The sequence below is a fragment of the Carassius gibelio genome, chromosome A8 (genome assembly GCF_023724105.1).
Source record: "Carassius gibelio isolate Cgi1373 ecotype wild population from Czech Republic chromosome A8, carGib1.2-hapl.c, whole genome shotgun sequence".
Lineage (NCBI taxonomy): Eukaryota > Metazoa > Chordata > Actinopteri > Cypriniformes > Cyprinidae > Carassius > Carassius gibelio.
This window is the reverse complement of record NC_068378.1, coordinates 11,409,491-11,418,924: the sequence shown is the minus strand read 5'-3', so window position 1 is coordinate 11,418,924 and position 9,434 is coordinate 11,409,491.

The following is a 9,434-nucleotide window of genomic DNA, read 5'->3' as shown; positions in this document are numbered from 1 at the left end:
TAAGCCTCATGCATTTGTCAGTCCTCCCTGCTTGCTATGAATGAACCATGTGCACTGATTGCTCAAACTCTTCTCATTTTGTTGATGCTTGATTTGAGGACTGTGTGTGGACAGAGGCACCACCAGGTTTTTGCTTAGTTTAGAGTGGCAAATCATACCACCATACCTTAATGTCAAAATTGGCACCCGCAACGTAAAACTTTTACAGGTTGGCAGGTCTGGAATCCTAAAAAAAACGTCAAAGGTCATATGTAGAAAACTAATTCTGGAAAATTATTTTACTCTTAAATATATGTAAAATATAAGGTCAGATATTTTTTCAAGCTGTGAATTCATAATTAGTCCTATAGAGGGTTCAATTGCTGTGACCAGAAATTCACTCTCTGTTTTTACTGTGCAACAAACTGTAACTGACCATCGTAAAACTGTGAATGCCGGCCACTGACATCACTGCCATTGTATGATTGGCTTAAGTGATACTTACTACTAGTTTCAGAACGTTAGGTGAATATTCCAAAGGAACATTCCCTTAAAGGGTTAGTTCACCCAAAAATGAAAGTTATGTCATTAATGAACTCACCCTCATGTCGTTACAAACCCGTGAGACCTCATTTTCAGAACACAGTTTAAGATATTTTAGATTTAGTCCGAGAACTTTCTGTCCCTCCATTGAAACTGTGTATACGGTATACTGTCCATGTCCAGAAAGGTAAGAAAAACATCAAAGAAGTCCATGTGACATCACAGGGTCAGTTAGAATTTGTTGAAGCATCGAAGATACATTTTGGTCCCAAAAAATGGCAAAAATTATGACTTTATTCAGCATTGTCTTCTCTTCCGGGTCTGTTGTGAGTGCGTACAACTGATGCTGGCGCGCGAGCTATAAGGCTTCCGCGAGAGGAAAACTGAATCGGATGCGAAGAAACGGGAGCCCACGAGCTCATTTCAAACTCTCTCGCGCGCGCAATACAAGCCCTCGCGCGCGCATGCTCATTACCCACATCCTCGCGCTCGATCATCTCACCTCTGCTCGCGCAAACAATTTTGTTTTTGTCAGTCGTGGGGCGGGGCTTGCTGTTTTAGTTGTTATCTCAAATGTCATTGGTTATTCCCCTTTTCCTAAAGTCAGTATTCGACGCCTGTTAGAAAATGATTAATAATTCACTTGACTTGACCCATGACTTCATCAGTGGACCAGATACATGTGAGTAATCATTTCTTTTGCTTGTTTAATTTATTTTTGTCTATATATCTATATATATATATTTTGTATATATATAAATCTAAATCTAAATGAATGACAGTGAAGTGTTTAACAAGTGTTTTATCTTTAATCTTTTAAATAGATACATCGTAATATTTGAAGGTTAGTTTAGTCATTTTTTATTGTTTTTGTTTGTTTTGTTGTGAACTTGAATGTCATCTTTTGTGAAGAAGACTGCACTTACAAAGGAGAAACTGGATGGCAGTTTATTTTAAGTTTTCAATTGACTAAAGATATAAGTTATTGTTACATTATGTTGTTAATAAAAGTTTTAAATTTGACAATGTAGTGTGGTACATTGCAAACAAAGGTCAGATATTATATTGCATAAAAGTCTAGTTTGAAAAATGACAATCTGTGCTTTAAAAAGAATAAATGTAAAAATCGAGAATCGAATCGAAACCGTGAGCTTAGAATCGAAAATGCAATCGAATCGAGGATTTGGAGAATCGTGACACCCCTATTTGTAAAGCATCAAATCTGCTGCACATTGACTAGCTTTACAAAACTATGTTTATGTTGGTAACAATGCCAATCTCCAAATAGGCAGTTACTACAATAGTCTTTTTGCCTATAAATAGACTTGGCAGGTTATAGTTTTCACTGTTATCGAATATGAGAAACTGAAGCACAACTTATGTAAAAAAAAAAAAAACAATCTACCTCTACAAGCAACTTGTAATTCTTTGCTTCAACCATATATTAGATGTTATATAAATTAAATTATGCATAATTAATTATCTTTTTAAAACAAAAATTTTAGCAAGGTGAAAGGTTTATAATAGTTAATAGCTTTTAATAGTTTATAAAGGTGCTCCGTGAAACTAAATCATGCAAGAGTTCAGAGCACTGAGGGCCAAAAATACAGATAAATAGTACAATTTGTGCTGAAGTGCCAACAGCAACTTAGCTCAGTTTAGCTCATCGAGTTGCTTCTCTGCATAATGTCCCTGGTGGGAGACTCTTTCACAGATAAACATACACTGTTCCCTCTCTTACCACAAGCTCATTTCATTCAGCTAGATAAGTTTGCTTCTATTAAATGCAAACCACAATGGCATGCTTGCGGGGAAGGACATGGGTTTGCCAATAATGAATAAAACCTTTGTAGAGTGCTCAGGGGGGCTGTAATAGTGTGAGAGAGTTACAATTACAGTTAAAGTTATGAGGAATAACACATTATGCAGAACAGGGTACAATCAAAATAGCATAAAAATGTAATATACATATGAGATACTAAGTACATTATATGCAATACCACCTCATGGTGGCGTAAAGAGTAATAGACACTGGGTGACTGTCAGCTCATCAAAATTACAGTAGGATTGCTTTTTCTTGCTTTCAGGTCATGACAATTGACAATGTTTGCTTTCTGAATACACATTCCTGGTCTTATTGAGAATGATTGATTGGTGCATATATTCTTTATAAGCTTTAATCAAAATGTAATAACTGTGTCTTTGGAATGAGTTATTCATATTCAGGTCTTGTTTCATTCTAGATGTAACACCTACTTTCATGTCAAAATATCTTGCAAAAATTACCTTTGGTTTTTCAGTGGGTTAGTACTCTCAAAGCCATTGCCTTTACCTTATTTACCCCTAAAATTGCCTACAGGGAACAACTGAAACCACTAAATGAACAATTTAGGCAAAAAAAAAAAAAATTTGCCTCAGGGCATCCAAGGTGTAGATTAGTTAACAGGTAACAGATTTGGAAATTTCTAAATGAGGTATTACATCACTTTCTCACCATTAAATCCACTGCAGTGAATGGGTGCCGTCAGAATGTTCAAACATCTGATAAATAAATTAAAAAAAAAACATCACCATAATCCAAAAGTAATCTATATCACTCTAGTTCGTGAATTAACATCTTTTGAAGAGAAAAGCTGTGTGTTTGTAAGAAATAAATTCAAAAAATCATTTTATCTCTAAAAATTGCTTCTGGATAAAATATCAGTGCATAATTGATAATAGTACCTCCTCCAGTCCATCCTCTATTGTCCTCTCACATCAAAATCCAAAGACATATTTATTTAGAAATGTTTTAGACACTTATAAATTGTGCTTGATCTGTGCATATTTCTCTCAGGATTGAGACGAGATGACTTTTCCACTGGAGAAAGCAACATTATGGAGAAGGACTCATACTTTAAAAACATCTTGTTGAATGATTTGTTTCTTACAAACACACAGCTTTCCACTTCACAAGATGATAACTGATGGACTGAATTTGTGTGGATTACTATCAGTTGTTTAATTCATAATGAGTCTACTGTATACTTTGTAGGGGTCTACAAAAAAAAAAAAAAAAAGATGTATATCTAGCACAGTGGGCGGATGCATAGAACATAAACACATCGTCATTAAATGATTTTGTCCTGACATGACGTCCTGTTATTCTTCATTTTACAGCAGGTATGGAACCAGCAATCTGGCCCAAATACAACATCACATCTCATGTTTTCTTTATATTTTAGCTTATAGATGTGTAGATGTTTACTGTAGTGAAGTTCCAAGTGTGTGTATTGTATAAACTATGGTGAGAAATTTTCACATAATTGAGATATGAATCACCTAAAAATTCCAAAATAAGTACATTATATTTTCCTTGTATGACTACTAACAGCCAAGGTGGGGTAAAGAACTGTCATAATCACATTGCACCCACTGTACTGTGGAAAGATGTACTTTTGTACTGAAAGATACAAAAAATAATAATAATTTCAGACAGTGCAATCAATTCCTGCCTTTACAAAGTCCCACCATTAGCTATTTTTTTTTTTTTTTTACTGAATTTCCAGGTCAATTCACATTTACTACAAATATATATTTAAGTGTTTTGCACCAGCTACCCAAGAGTGTTCTTTCTCACTCATGTTAGTAGACAGTCAATATCCTCAGTAAGAGTGTTTTCAGTGGTTCACAACTGTTTGTCAAAATCACACACATTCTCAAACAGCACCTAAAGCAGAGCTGTCACAACACCTTTTTCAGTGTGGTCTTGAGATCAATAGACCAAGGAATCTGAAGCAGCTAGCCGTTTCCACTGTTACATCATCAGCACTGCTATGAGAGTCTGGTTTTGTCTCTGTAAGCCCTTTTCTTTTCATCCAGAAAGCATTCAGCTTCTCTTGCTGACATTCAAGGCCAAGGTGCTGATTGTGTGTCTGTGGCTTGTCTAATCTTCAAACTGTATGTGCTTTTATTATTATTCCTGATTGTTGTGATGTCTTCGGTGAAGATGACGTGGATGTGCTGTTGAGGCAGTCTGAATGAGAATCTGTCTGACAGGAAATCCGGTTTATAGCATAATAGGCACTTTTTAGCAGGTTTGAGATTTTTTGGGATATAGTTAAACATAAATCCAAAACTTGGTCAAACAGGTTCATGTGCAAAGTGAATTGCATCTATGACCATTTATGACTTTAATGGCACCTGTTGCCTTAGATTTCTTCATAATTGCATTGCTGTCATGACTTCTATTCGTGGGAAACAAAGGGGTCTAGATGCCGTCATCTAATTGCTAGCTGCATCTGAAGTTCAATCTCCAGGCTTTATCCTGCAGTACAGCTACTGTTAACACTACCCAAGTAAACGGCAGGTTCCCTTTAATGGTCTTTCCATTTAAAAATCACATATTGTTGCCTGCTGAAATTCACTGATATTGTTTCTTCTCCTTTAGATTTTATCCTTTTTCTTGCTGAACCTCATTTTAAAAAGATCAACAGTGCCTCAAAGTGGACATTTAGAATATTTCAGCAGGCCACTGGTTAATCCACATTTTATGAACATGTTGTGAAATCTATACATGAAACTCCAGTTTTCCCCGTTAACATTTTTTTGTTTTTAATGAAATTTTGTACACATTGGCAGTGAATTATTGTCTAGCATGTAATGACACTGACTCAGAATGCCTAGCAATTTTCTTGACATCACAGTAGGACTCTTCACTTCTTCACTGACTAACAATCAATGAACTATTAATGAAAGATATTACTTCTGAATTACAAAAAGAAAAGGGGGTTGGGCTGTAGAGATTGCCAAAAACTTCACAAATACTTGTTTATCACTTATAATACTTGTAAATCAGACTGAGAATTTACAATTTACAAATCTCATAAACTTATATTTTATTCACAATAGAATATAACATATCCAATGTTGAAAGTGAGACATTTTGAAATGTCATGCCAAATATTGGCACATTTTGAAATTCATGAGAGCTACACATTCCAAAAAAGTTGGGACAGGTAGCAATAAGAGGCTGGAAAAGTTAAATGTACATATAAGGAACATCTGGAGGACCAATTTTCAACTTATAAGATAAACTGGCAACATGATTGGGTATAAAAAGAGCCTCTCAGAGTGGCAGTGTCTCTCAGAAGTCAAGATGGGTAGAGGATCACCAATTCCCCCAATGCTGCGGCGAAAAATAGTGGAGGAATATCAGAAGGGAGTTTCTCAGAGAAAAATTGCAAAGAGTTTGAAGTTATCATCATCTGCAGTGAATAGTATTATACAAAGATTCAGAGAATCTGGAACAATCTCTGTGCTTAAGGGTCAAGGCCAGAAAACCATACTGGATGCCTGTGATCTTCGGGCCCTTAGATGGCACTGCATCACATACAGGAATGATGCTGTAACGGAAATCACAACATGGAATGCTCAGGAATACTTCCAGAAGACATTGTCGGTGAACACAATCCACCGTGCCATTCGCCGTTGCTCAAAAAAAGAAGCCATATCTAAACATGATCCAGAAGTGCAGGCATTTTCTCTGGGCCAAGGCTCATTTAAAATGAACTGTTGCAAAGTGAAAAACTGTTCTGTGGTCAGACGAATCAAAATGTGAAGTTCTTTTTTGAAAACTGGAATGTATAGAAAACATTTGGTGCATCATAAAGAGGAAGATGTGACAAAGAAGATCTAAGACAGTTGAGCAACTAGAAGCCTGTATTAGACAAGAATGGGACAACATTCCTATTCCTAAATTGAGCAACTTGTCTCCTCAGTCCCCAGATGTTTGCAGACTGTTATAAAAAGAAGAATTATTCATTTTCTCAGTTTAAACATTTGATATGTCATCTATGTTGTATTCTGAATAAAATATTGAAATTTGAAACTTCCACACCATTGCATTCTGCTTTTATTCAAAATTTGTACAGCGTCCCAACTTTTTTGGAATCTGGTTTGTATCACAAACACATAGTTTTTTTCAGACCAGGGATTTTTAAAGTGTGTCCAGGGATCCCTTTGAAGCCACAAGGTCGTGCTAGGGGGTCTGTGAAAAATTAGAATATTAATATACCATATAATGGTTTTATATATATATATATATATATATATATATATATATATATATATATATATATATATATATATATATATAGTTTATAGTTTGAAAACTGATTCAGACAACTGATAATAGAGAAAGAAAAATTTTATTTGAAAGAGGAGCTGTGTTACTTCACTAAACAGGAAACTCAAACCATCTGTCATGAACGGCTGGTTGAAGGTTTTGAACAATAAAGAAGGATGCATTTAAAAAAAAAAAAACAGTTTGTACTACACTGTTTGCAATCCCATTCAAGATGATTAGCTGACTGAATCTTCTGCCTTTTTGATTTGTTAATATTATAAAATCTGCCAGTAAAGCTGCGAGTAAAAAAAATATTGTAAGATTCAATGAACACTACAAGTGCACATACTATAAAATTAGGTGCACTTCTTCACAAGGGGCATCTGGCAATAAACAATAAAATGGATGGATAACAAGATATATATTTTTTGTATGCTCACATAATAAAAGCACAGCTATTTTATGATGTCATACATTAAGACGTTTAGATAAATGAAGATACATTTTAAAGAATGTTGCTGCAGTGATTGGCCAGTGCTGTTGACACAGTGGGACCACAAGGGGGCAGTGTTTCACCACAATTCATCAGTTCTTGGCTAAAGGGCTGTACTGTATTAACTGAGATTAATTATTATATATTCAAATCTGTTTCCAATAGCTCCAAAAGTAACCAATAGCTCTAAACCATGACTTTTTTTTAATGATAATCTAGACATCTGAATGAAAACAGAGTAAAGGGCTGTCCTGAAACATTGCAAGTTTGGGTTTTTCAGGCTAAAACACAGAGTGAATATGCAGCACAGTAATCAGAAACTCTTCCTGAGCTGACTCTCTGCCCACTGTCTGACCCATTCACAGGGGAACTCAATACCACATGTGTCCTGATGGGAGAGAAAGAGAGAGGAAATCAATATAGACCCATGTCGTAATGCCTGCCCTGCCCCTGGCCGAAACTACAGTCACACAGTTTAGCGGGGAATCTTTCCCCATCCTGATGATTTCTCTGCATCTGTACAGGGGACCACACGCAATGTCAGCTCACACACATAGCCAGCTGACTCAATGACAGAAAGAAAAGCTCCAGTATGGGATGACAACAGTGACATTCTTATGAAATTAGCAGCATCTGAAAGGCCAAGTTCTCTTATTACCTTGTATGTTTTGAACTGGGGTATGAAAGTGGTTTTGTATTGTGTGATTCATTCCATTATAAAATTATAAATGTATTTACTGTCACTTTTTATCAGTTAAAATATGTTCTTGTCTTATTTTCTTAAAAGAAAACAAAAAAAAAAAACAAAAAAAAAAATAATAATTACGTTTTTGACATGTCATCTGTAGATACGACAATCTTTTCGACATCAGTTCACATTTTCTGTTGGTATCCTTGATCACAGTTGATTCTTTCAGCTAGTAGTGTATAGGCTGTGTATTAACCTCAGCAGAGGAACATAAACTGAATTTGGCAGTGCTAAAGGTCTTTGAATCTGTGGCAGGGAGCGTCACACCGGCTCTAGATCAGCAGTTCTGTGACCTGATGTGGCCTTCAGCTCAGTGCGCGTCCCCTGGGGTTGCTCAGCAGGAGGATGTGGTCAGGAGCATGGATGTGTTTTTAGAGTATTGAGTAGAGGTGAACAGGGGTCACTTCCCTCTCTCTCCCAACACTGCAAACTGCATTAAGGACAGAACAGATGGGAATGAGGTGAGCCAGTGTGTGTCACTGACAAATAGTTAATAAAGGAGCCCTGTGAATAAGAGAGAGAGAGAGAGAGAAAGAAGAGAGAAAGTCACATATGCCCTGATTAGGTCATCTTGTCAAAAGGTTTAAAATAATCAGTTTCGAGGTATAACCTTGTTAGGGTTGCCAACTGTCCCATATTAACCGGGACGTCCCATATTTTGGGCCTAATTGATTTGTCCCATACGTGACCTCCCTTGTCCCGTTTTTTGACTGCTACGCTGGTCAGTTTTGGTGAATACAAACAACGTGATTATTTTTCCAACACCCTGCCAAGCAAGAGATGTGATCAGTAAGGGAAGCGGTCTCTACAACTATTGTAATGTTAAATAGTAAAAAAAAACAAAAAAAAAACACATTTTATATTTAAGTAACTAATAGCATCATAGATTTTTTTGACAGTGAATTTCTGACATCTAATATTCCGCTATTTTTATATATATATATATATATATATATATATATATTTTTTTTTTTTTTTTTTTTTTAATTCACTATTATTAGTCACTACTGAGTATTTCACTGTATACATGCTGATTTTCCCTATTTTGTCATTCAGATTACCTTTGCTGACATTTAACAATCAGTTCAAGTAATGTTTATTAATAATCTTGAGCAAATCTCAAAGTTAATATCCATTTTATTTTAATATCCATTTCATACTGTATAATATAATGTAATGATGTCTAAAATCACTTAAAATGACTGATTCTAGCCTTTTGTTTTATTAAATTAAAAATCAAAAAAGTGTGTTGAACTTTAATCATCATTTTGTTGTCTTTTTTGTATCAGTGCATCCCAGGTTAAAAATAAGGTTTCAAAACGGGGGTTTTCACTTTTTTTTTCACCATTTCCCCTAAGAACATTTCAGTGAATCACACAGTTCCCATATTTTGCAAGAAAGCACAAATTAACAGGCAAAAAACAAATATCAAGGATTCAAAATCACCTTTGTTCTGGCCTGTCATAAATTCTCTACAACTACAAAAATTAAAAATGTCATTATATATATATATATATATATATATATATATATATATATATATATATATATATATAAGCATGAAA